The sequence below is a fragment of the Protopterus annectens genome, chromosome 2.part0 (assembly GCF_019279795.1).
Source record: "Protopterus annectens isolate FY-2018-M chromosome 2.part0, PAN1.0, whole genome shotgun sequence".
In the NCBI taxonomy this organism is placed as follows: Eukaryota; Metazoa; Chordata; order Ceratodontiformes; family Protopteridae; genus Protopterus; species Protopterus annectens.
The window spans coordinates 835,516,522-835,528,714 of NC_056728.1; positions in this window are offsets into that span (position 1 = coordinate 835,516,522).

The window sequence follows — 12,193 nt, forward strand, 5'->3', positions numbered from 1 at the left end:
TAGAGGGAACAGCCTGCAGACCTATCAAGTTTTGATATATGTAAAAGTTCTTTGTCGGAAGAGCACAAGATTGTGGGTGGGAGATGGACAGTCACTAGTTTGTTTATTATATTGTGGATATTAGCAAGTTGGAAGTCTATGAGTTGGTGAGGAAGTTCATGTCACTGGAGATGTCTGAGGGTTAAGCTGTGATGCAATCTAAGGGGGTGGTTGACTGCAAGTTTTACAACCTTGTTGTGGCACTGCTGAAGTTTGTTTAGTTGACTTAGTTGGATGTTCGTCAGCACTGGTGCTGAGTAGAGTGCATTACAAGTCAAGAACAGGCCATAACTGTAGAATAGTGTGCGTGTTGTACCTTTAAGAAGCATTTCCAAGGACAGCACGTGCATATAAATAGGAAGTACATGCTAGCTTCAGTGACATTTTGAAAGGCACAAAAAAGCTTATTAATTAAACGAACTGTTAGAAGTTAAGATATTTGATAAAACCATTATCAGAAAAGCACATAAGGGGTTGGGTACCTCAGAATTTCAAAATGGACATGTTTAGAATAAAACAAGCATGTTTAGAGTAAAACAAGCACAATAAAAGTGTAATGGGCATGAAAAAAGATTAAATGGGCAAAAACAAATATAATAAAGGGCAGAAAGGGTACATTAAGCTTAAGTAAAGCAAGGCAACTGCATGTTTTTTGGTAAATTACTGTGTTTTGGCATAAACTACTATTTCACATTGATTGAAGCTATTCAGGGCAAAATTAAAGTTATTCAAAGTATCTCAAAGTGTGTTCAAGTGCTTACAGTGTATGTTTGTTACTGTGCATTTATTCCAAAGAGTTTATTTTGTGCAAAGTGCAACTATTTTGTGAAGTGCAGTCAAAATACAGACATTTTGAAAAGTTTCTTGTGCTGGATGTGTCTATTTGCAAAGTTCCACCATTATAGATTGTTTGTTGCACTGTACAGAGTTATTTAGCAAAGTACAGCTATTTTGAAAGAGCTTCAGTGTGCTGTGTACTGTTTATTTGTAAAGCGCAGTTACATTGAAATGTTTCTTACTCTGATTTTTTTCTGCCCAGTTTATTTGCATGGTGCAGTTATTTTGAAATGCTTCTTACACTGATAAGAGGTGATTTCTCAGAGTACAGTGATTTCAAGAGTATTCTTGTGCCTAGGTGACTTATTACACAAAGTTCAGTTATTCAAAGGCTTATTGTGCTATTGGGCATAGTTACAAGCACTAGCATACATTTCTGGCATATGTGTGTGTGTGTTCGTGCATACTTGCAAAGGCCTTTACTGGTATTGCAGAGAATTGGAAAAAAATTGAACAACAGTAAGATATTTTCATACAAGCAGTGTTTGAAATGCAAATTCAGGGAAATTTGCAACCTCCAGACAAATGTTACATTAGAGAGGCATTTATTTTACACAAGAGATTGAAAGCTGGGAGAGACTTTTGCGGCTTGTATTACTGATCTGAGAAACAAAGCTAAAATGTGCAGGTTTGGTGATTTAAAGGATGAGTTAGTAAAGGACAGACTTGTGTGTGGTATTAATAGTGTTGCAGTGAGAAAGATTTTGCTTTGTGACAGTGATTTAATGCTAAGCAAAGCTATTGAGATTTAAAACATCCATGAAGTTACAGAAAGGCACACAAGTATGCTTGCAAGTGATAAGAGCATGGTTTCAGCAGGCTCCAGAGCAAATGTAGACAGCATGCAGCACATGGCTAGCAGAAATAGGGCCTAAGCACATGGGAACTGTAGCCCCCTGTGGGTTTTTCAAGGACAGCCAGTAGTCTTCCAGCAAGTTCTAAGACCAGTTCAGTAAAAACATGCTCGGTGCAGCATAAGGGTGAGTCAGCAAAACCCAAGTCAAATTTTATTGTTAACTGTCACAATTGTGGTGCCAACCATGAGTCTCAAAGAGAAAAGTGCTTAGCATTTGGTCAGCAATGCCACAAGTGTAAAAAATGGAACAATTTTCAAAAGTTTTGCAAATCATGTAAACCTCACTCAGTTATAAAGAAGGGTCACTTAAAAAACAAGTTGAACATGTAGAAAGCTACAACCCTACTTTCTATTGTAAATGGTGCATCAGTAATTGGTGAAAAAAATTAAAGGAGAACTGTACCTGCAGACTAAAAATGTTTATTTCATCATGATTTGGTGTTTCCTACATTTTAACACCACTTTGGGGCTATTTACAGGTTTTTAAATATTTTTATACATAATTTCTGAGTCTGACCACATGGGGTCTAGCATCTTGAAGTAATTCTGATTGTTTAGTCTGCCTCTAGGTATCCCACAATGCAGTGCTTGTCTGTAAAAATTATATCACGCAGGCCTCTTTCTTTCTAAAGCTCCTGTCACTGCATTGATTTTACATGCATGCACTGCTGTCTTTCAGTCAGTTTTAAGTATCATTTCATGCCATTCAATGACTAATTAAAATACAAACAGTGCAAATGCCATAGAACAGACGTTGAGTGCTTTTTACAACTGCTTCTTTTTAGACTAGCTAAACTACAGTCTTTTGTGAAGCCTGAAGTGTAGTACTTTGACTCATCTCCCATCCCCCTTCACACCTAACTTCCCAATCTGTCAAATTGCTAAGGGTAATTTGAGCTGTTACCTGCTGTGATTGACAACTCACAGTTCGAGACTTGATTCATGTACTGTTTACTTGTTCTAGCCTTTACTTTCTGTATGGGTAGGGAAGAACTAGGGAGCTGTGACATCACAGCATGGGTGGGCTTTTAGGATGGTCGTGTTGATGTCAGTTTGGGGAGAGAATTGGCCAGAAAACTACGTGTATTCATTAGCCTTGATGACATCAATGAACTAAAGACTGCAGCAAGCTTTTCCAGGGCGGGATAAAAGTTTTCTGAAAGTGACACCACCACAGTATAGTAAGGTACTGGTCTATTGGAGAGAAACAGTTGATTTAAAATATTTTAAGTGCATAGCAGGAACAATAAATAGTGAGAAAAAGGACAGAGAAGTTGAGCATTTAATAACGGAATCCCATTGTTGTCCTTTAATGCAGTATATTTACTGGCAAAAATGAAGTGTTTTATAATGTCCTGATCAATGGTAAACCTACAGAGCTCAAAGTAGACACTGGTTCAAAGTGTAATGTTATGTCAGCAGAAACATTTGCTAAAGTGAGAGCTGGTGAGCAATTAATGTGGCCAGTTGTGCGTAACTTGTTGCTTATGGAGGTGAAGAAATTCAAACCGAAGGCTCAATAGTGCTTTCATGTTATTTGGCTGGGAACAGTTACAGCTTACTATTCTATGTAGTCCAAAGACCTGTGCAGTCATTATTAAGTCTCAGAGACAATTTGAGAATGAATCTGCTTTTCTTTACTAAAGAAGTCCATCGTATAAGCACATGCCCCAGTTCCAATTTCACTGATGCTATTTTCTCAGAATATGCTTATGTTTTCAATGACAAGCTAGGCAAACCGCCAGTTGTGTATTCTTTGAAGTTATACCCAGAGGTCAGTCCAGTGGTTAGACCAGCAAGAAGAGTTCTGATAGCTATTCAGAACAAAATAAAAGCTCAATTGGATAAAATGGTGCAGCAAGGTGTAATCTGTCCAGTTACAGAACCTACTGAATGGGTGTCATCCATGTAGCAGCTCACAAGAAAGGCTCAGATGAAATCAGAATATGCATTGATGCAAGAGATTCGAACAAAGCATTAAAGAGACCTCATCATCCTATGTATACAGTCGAGGAAGTCACAGCACTGTTTTTTCTGTCTTGGATGCAAAGAGTTAATTCTGGCAAGTGATACTTGATCCCAAATTTTCACTACTGACTACATTCAGTACCACATTTGGAAGATATAGATTCCTCAGGATGCCATTTGGAATAAATTCTACAGCATGCAATGGAGCAAATGTTTTCAGGTTAACCATGTGTCGTAATAGTAGATGATTTATGGTTGCGGGAATGGTGAAGCAGAGCATGACAGAAACCTCAGGAGAGTTCTATACAGAGCATCTGAAGTGAACTTAAAGCTCAATCCTGTGAAGTGCAAATTCAGACTACCAGAAGTTACATATGTAGGTCATTTATTTACTATTACTGGCTTACAACCAGACCCATCCAAGCATGCAGCCATTCTTGAGATGCCAGCACTGGATAATGTTCAAGGTCTACAATGTTTTCTTGGTATGGCCAACTATTTGGGCAAATTTATACCAGACTTCAGTGAGATGACAGTGCCTTTGAGAGAGCTGATGTGCAAAAATGTTGCAAGATTTTGGTTAGAACAGCACCAGAGAGCATTTGAAGACCTTAAGCAGAAAATTGCCACCCCACCTACATTAAGATACTATGATGTCAATAAACCAGTAACTCTTTCCTGTGATGCTTCAAAATTTGGTCATGGCACAGTTATTCTTCAAAAGGGCAGACCAGTAGCTTATTCATATAGAACTCTTGCCCAAACTGAAATGCAATATGCTCAAACTGAGAAAGAACTTTTGGCAATTGTGTTTGCATGTTCGAAGTTTCAGGGTTATGTTTATGGTCGAGATATTCAGATTGAAACATCATCAACCTCTAGCCACTATTTTAAAGAAGCCTATGCATTCCGCTCCAGTGAGATTACAAAGAATGATGCTCATATTGAAAAAGTACAACTTCAATATGGTCTATACAAAGGCAAACTTCTTTATCTGGCTGATACTTTATTCTGATCGCACAGAAATACAATGGAACAGTTTGAAGCAGAGAATTTTGACTTCGATTTCATGGAAGTGCATACTTTTTCTGTCATGAGACTTGATGAGCTGAGAGATGATACAAAGACTGATCTAGTTTTGCAAAAGCTCAACCACTTCATCAATGTTGGATGGCCGTCAAAGCAATCTAGTTTTCCGTACAGAGATGAGATGCTGAAGGAAGATTACATTATTTTCAAAGGTCCTAAAACTGTTGTTCCTACTTCCTTACAATGTGAATATATCCAGATTTTGCATTGTGGCCTCCCAGGTTCCAGTTCTAACAAAAGAAGGGAGAGAGGGCAAGTATTTTGGCCTTCTCTAGCAAAAGACATTGATAAAGTACTTTCTTCTTGTTCAGTATGCAATTGTACTAAACCTCATTTGCAAAGACTCACTTTAGCTAAGTCAAGTTCCTGAACTACCTTCATCAGCAGTAGCCACTGACATAATTGAGTGGAACAATCTGCATTACTTAGTGTTGGTAGACTCTTATTCAAACTGGTTTGAGATCAATTTAGTACCTAATCTAACGTTCACTGCTACAATCACCAAGTTGAAACGTCATTTCTCAGTCCATGGGAGTCCACAGAAGCTTATCTCTGACAATGGTATGCAATTTACGAATCAGTTGTTTCAGAAATTTGCAAAAGAATAGGACTTTGTACATGTTACTAGTAGTACTGAATACCCGCAGTCAAATGGACTAGCTGACCATGCAGTACAGAGTGCAAAGCAATTACTAGTGGAGTCAAAGCATGACAATACCGATGTCTTTTTGAATTTATTCAATCTCAGAAACGTACCCTGTGATGATATACTTGGTTCACCTGCTCAGAGACTTCTATTTAGGAAAACCAGAACAACCTTGCCAATCAGTCCCAGTTTCTTGAGGCCTAAAACTAAGAACAACAGAGCAATCAAAGCCCAACTAGTCAGAAAGTGTTCTTTCCAGAAGCCCAGCTGTGATAAATCAAGCAAATTTCTTCGTCCATTGAAAGAAGGAGAGACAGTGAGGATACAAAAGGTGAAAGGTTTTGACTGGATTGGTCAAGTAACAGGTATATGTGCCAAGCTGAGATCCTACTTTGTGAAATCTGAATGTGTGGAATACAGGAGAAATCACAGGAATCTTCTTCCTGTATCAGAATCGATATCACAGCATCATTGCTGTGATACAGACTCTAGAGCTCAGAGCAATCCAGACATTGTCCCTGTCACAGAATGTGTCAACTCCTACTTCCATTCCTGATGATATTCCTGATGTCTCCAAAGTTGAACATTCAGTAGACAGTCCCAGTTGATAGACCTAGTTCTCCTTTCTATGTCACATGATTTGGTCGTATTTCCAGACCTAGTGTGAAATACACAGCAACCCAGATGTAATTGTCTATATGTATTTAGTTCTGTATAACTGCATGTCAAAGAATTATTTTGTACCAATTGCATGTCAATCAATGTCGTCAGTAATGCATGACTCATTTCTCAAAAAGGGAGGATGAAGAATAGTGTGTGTGTTGTACCTATAAGAAGCATTTCTAAGGACAGCACATGCACATAAATGGCAAGCACGTGGTAGCTTCAGTGCCATTTTGAGAGTGCAGCCAGGGTGTACACGTATGAGTGTGATAGTTTGTTTATAAGTTTATCTAAGTTAAAGTTACTAAACCTCAGTCCTGATGTACTTGTACATAATAAAGCTGCTTTAACAGAACTCACAGCTGTTCGTCTGCTTTATCCTGACCAGACTAGTGACATTAACTATTATATTTTCCTGTAAAGCTCAGTTTTAAGTAATTCAATCAGTATCTTGATTATTAAGGTAAAAATAAAGACGCATGAATTGACTAAACACAGTGTTGACCTGCTTTAATAAAAATATGTAATGCCCAAAATCTCTGGACTAGTTTCAAACTCCATTTAACAAGGAGCAGTCAGCAACCATGAAACATCCATCAGAACATAAGCAAATGTAACCTACTGGGGTTATTCTTGTAATTTTAAGCCACATCTATAAAGGTGCAGTCTTCGCAGGAAAAAATACTACTATCAAACAAGGGTATGATGTCAATATTCTGCCATAGTGGCTTTGGTCTAAAATAATCATCAGAAGACTCATATTTACCATGTCTTGTAGCATAAGCAAAGTATGTATCAAGAACATACATGTGTATTGCAGGAAAGGAATTATATACATCAAGGTACAGCATCCTGAAAAATAAAAAAAAGAGTATCTTTCACATCTTTTCGGTGAAATATGCTTTCATGTTTACTTTCATGACATCTCAAAGAGGGTGGTTGTGGGATGGGCTTTCTAAGTAGGAGTTTCTTGGAAGATGGACAATATATATGAAAGAAATCAACATTTGGGACATCCTCACTCTTCTGCTATGCTTTATGCTTGCCTTTCTTTTCCTCAGATTTTAAGAGTTGCACAGCTGAAGGATCAAAAAGGAAACTTTCTGTTACTGGATTATCCAAGATTTGAGTTTTAATATCCACAGGCAGGCTCTCAGGAGCCATCCAAGCACATCTGCCTATAACTAAGCCAGTCACAGCTACTTCAGTAGTCACATGTACTGCATCATAAGGACACCTTAATGCCAAGCAGCATCCCTTGCTCAGTAGAGGGTAGAATACCTGCTGGAATAGATGATGTTGCAGATCTCACACATGTTACAGGTAGAGGTAGCATTTTATACAACAACAGATCTTACTTGTGAGCTGGAAGTTGAGTATCAGGATGCCTAAGTTGTTTTTCTGTAATCTTTGAAAAGTCTTAAACAGAGGGGTCAGCTCTGTCCCCCCTGGATCCTGGGAATATAAACATCTCTGCCAACCTTATTTTAAGTTAAGAAATATCAAAAGTAGGGCAATCATAAGTTTTATCAATTAAGCTAGATGTTGTTGTTGTTGTCTTTCGGCTTTTCCCGGTTAGGGGTTGCCACAGCAGAACTCCGGTCCACTAATGATTGGCATTAGATTTTCATGAACGCCGAGGTGCCAGCTCGACGTCCACCCTTCAATGAAGGCACTCCCATTTACACATGTCTTTTGAATGCCCACCCAACTGCCTGGAGGACATGCAGACTCCACAAAGATGGATTATTAAAATTAACATCCTGGAAGGCAGAGCCTTAAGGCTGCAAAGACATATGCTTATCATCAGAAATGATATATTGCAGAACAAATGCTGTCATTAAAATGTGTTCTCTGCTTTATCAGCTGAAGGAAGAGAATGACTGCTATTTTTTGTTATAATAAGGATTCTGCAGGTACTGACATAGGTGACAGTCACTTAAGGATGGTTGTGTAAGGCTTATGTCAAACCTATATCATTCTCCATAAAGCACCATAACAGGCACTGAGGACTATTCAGTCACTGTAGACAGAATCTCCACAGCCATCTTTTTTGGAAGGGAGGCTTACTGAGGTGCTGTCCTGACATAAGATTAAGAAGTAGATTTGGGTGGATAGACAAAGTCAGATCCTTTCCCTATAGAAACCTGTGGCTTTGGGTTCTGAAGTTCCTCCATGGAAATCTTCAGCTCAAGATCCTGAATTTTTAGTATTAAGTCAGAGGTGACTCTTTATACCTTGGTTAGTACTGACACAGGTACTTATTTGAACTTGGTTGAAGCTCCCTTGGGACCACAAAAACTGCTCTATTTTCCCTGTTGCTAGGAGTCAGCACAACAGATGTACCACCCTCTGACGAAGAAAGTACCGAAAGAGAAATCTCAGAATCCATGGGTGATAATTTTTTTTCTTTATGTGTACCAATGTTGTCTGTGTATGTTTCTTAACTTTTCCATTTTCTCTGGTTAAACTTAATATTTCTGCATAGATTTTTGTCTAAATATCTAAATCTTTTTTTCTGGTTAGAAAATAAGTCAGTACCTCTTATTTCCAGGTTGGAGACATTTGTTTGAGTTTTCAACAATGTTCACATTTGTTGATATGATCAGGGCGTATACTGGAAAAGCACTGGGTTGAAAATCTTTGGGGGCTTTTTTTGCTATTGCAGTTAGATTTCTTGATAGATATAGCCATCACTGATAATTATTTAGTAGAAGAATAAACATCTGACTTGAGAAAAATAATAAAGATCATGTGAGAAATAAAATTAGCACTTGTGCAGTGAAATCTTCTCTGAGTGACTTGGAACAAAGAGAATTGAAGAGAATATGCACCGATGCAGGATATAAAAGGGAACCACATGCATACCTGATTCAGTCCACTGCACACCACTGCAAGTCCACTGCACTGCAAGCCTGTTTCTTTTTGTGTAAGAAAGGAAGAAAGCCACCAATTTTAAACTTCTAGGTACAAAAGACTCAAAAGAGATGTGAAATAACCCAAATGTTATGAATTGTTGTTACAGTGACTTTTCCTGAAGAAGGTTAAGGAAACATCAGAAGAACAGGTAAGAAGATGGGCTAGAACTAAGGGGGAAATAGAATGGGGGAGTAACCTTGAAGAATGCCCAGAAATGTAGGAGGATCAAAGCCAAGGGGAAGAATTAAAAAACATAGCTGGAAGATGATGCCATAAAGTGCATGGATTATATCAGAACAATTGCAGTCCATCCTGAGATCTGACAAGGTGGACATTACCAACATCACAGGTACGTGGGAGCAGAAATAAGAGACTGTGTTAAAGTAGTTCCTAGTTATTTATCCTGTCTTTATGTAGGAAGACAAAAGGGGGAGGCGGTAGGATAGCATGGGAGGTGGAGAAAGAAAAAGAAGGAACAGGGAAGAATGTGAGTGGTGAATAACATTAATATACTAACATTCAAACTACAAGCAGGGTATAGGGAAATCTGGTGGTTGAGCAGTCATCTACCATTCCCAGACTCATCACTGGAGGGTAGTCTGTTGTTGATAGGTTCAAGAGACAATGGCCAGAAAAAAACATGATGATGGTGAAGGGAGACTTCAGCGTTCCAGCTGCAGTCTGAGTAGTTCTGACTAGAAAGAGATAGGATCTTGACAAAAGTCTAGATCAGAAGAATGTGTTCAGCTGGCACAAGAAGGCACCATAAAAAGCAACATTCTAGATTTAATCCTAACCAGATCGATTAATGTTTCCAAAGTACACTTGATGATCACTGACGAACAATGAACATACAACAGAATGGATCACTTTAGTCAGACCTGTGGAGAAACAGAATGCAAAGCAAGCAGTAAGGGACTTCTGAAAGGTAAACTACAAACAACGGAGAGTGGAAGTGGTTAGGTAAGTAGGACAATGGATAGATAAGGTGGGAAAACAACTTGTGGATAAGACAACATACAGAAAGTATTTATGGCTGTTTGCCCAAAAGACATAAGGTTATACTGAGGAGGACATCAAAGTGGCTGAGTGCTGATAACATGGTGGTACTTCGAAATGAAGGACAGAAATGATGAAATGGATGAAGAAGATGAAGAACAAATGGGAAAGGAAACTGGGTCAGGGCTAAAGTGAGAAGGGAAGGAATTTTTCAGGTATCTTTCAGAGAGGAAAAAGGGTAATCAACATAAAGAGGTTAATTAATAATGGAAGGAAAGTTAGTGGGTAACAAGGACATTGCTAAAGTACTAGGTAAGTTATTTATCTCAGCAATCATAAAAGGAAAAGTAGGGGTGGTAATATGCTAGGGTGGGGAAGAAAACTGAGTGGTGATAACTGTAGAGATGAGGAGGGAAAGCTAGAAGAAATGGTCAGCTTACAGAAAGTCAAGAAACTAGATGAGAAATATGTGAGAATACTGCAATACTCTGGAAGTAACTAACTGATTATAGTAATCTACTAACTCTATGTGAATGGAGAAATAACAGGTGAGTACAAAGCAGTTTCAGCTGAATGCTTGTTCAGAGGAAATAGTGAAACCAGCCTAGACAATTACAAGCTGATTTGCACGTTGGTTGGTGGTAAGGAAGGTTTTGGAAAATATACTGAGGGAAGAACCCAATCCAATATCTCTTCACTGGTTATAACATCTGTCATTTAAACTTCCTACAAGGAAAAGAAAAGCAAAAGGCATGAAAGGAGTAGAGAGAATAGAAAAGATCACCGGTTAAAAGATCCCACACTTTATTATTTGAGTTAATACATTACCAAGGTCAGTTAAAAAATACAAAATGGTATGAGCAGCTTTTTATTTTGAAGGTTTTGGTTTTGTATGAATTGATGCAACTGACCTGTTATTTTTGTATAAGTCACATTTGATCCTGGTAGATGAATATTATATGACAGGCTATGAAAATAATGATTCTTATTTTCAGTTTGATCTCATGGCACTCAGATGTTTATGAGCATATTTTTTGAGAGTGCTTTAAATATACATCACCGCAAGTACTTTCTGGTTTAAAACAAGTAATATTTATGCAGAGTAATGGTGTCAGTACTCAGAGTAATATTAATACTGGGTAGTGTTGTGAATACCCAAAATAATAGTAATACAAGGTTGTAATGTGAGCACTAGAATGTTAGTATTCACACAGCTCCACTCACAATGCAGTGACAGATATATGTTTATGATTATGTGACAATGTATTTAAAAGCCAATTCCTCCATTGTACAATGTGAATATAAACAATACTTTCTCATAAAGCCAGCACCATTGCAGTACTGTCTGGTCCCAAGAGGAAGACCTATGGGATTGCAAACCTGCACCATACAGTGTTGCTTTGCTTTGCTGTGCTATCATGCCCTTCTCTGTCAGTATGTATCTTAAGATACAATGTTGAATAACAGATTAGCTTCTACAAAACAGCTCACGCCAATGTCCCCAGTTATACTGTAAGAAAATTCCGAATAATTGTGGAGTTCTGTTGCTCGTCTGGTTAGGATGAAACAGACAAACAAACATTCATGAGTTCTGTTGAAGCAGATGTATTATGTAAAAACACACCAGGATTGAGGCTTAATAATTTTAACTTAGATAGACTTACAAACAAATTGACTATATCTCTCATACATGTTCATACTCTGGCTGCACTCTCAAAATGGCACTGAAGCTAGCATGTGCTTGCTCTCTCTCTCTCTCATATATATATATATATATATATATATATATATATATATATATATATATATATATATATATATGCACATGTCCTTGGAAATGCTTCATAAAGGTACAACATGCATACATATTCTACATCCTCCCTCTCTGAGAAATGAGTCATGCATCACTGACGACATTGATTGATATGCAATTGATACAAAATAATACTCTGACATGCAATTATACAGAAGTAAATACATATAGACAATTATGTCCAGGTTGCTGTGTATTTCACATTAGGTATGGAGATGCGACCAAGTTGTGTGACATAGAATTTAGAATTAGGTCTAAGAACTGGACTGTCTCTGCTGAACATTCAACTTTAGGGACACCAGGAACATCTTCATGAATGGAAGTAGGAGTAAAGACATGTTCTGCAAAAGGAACATAGTCTAGA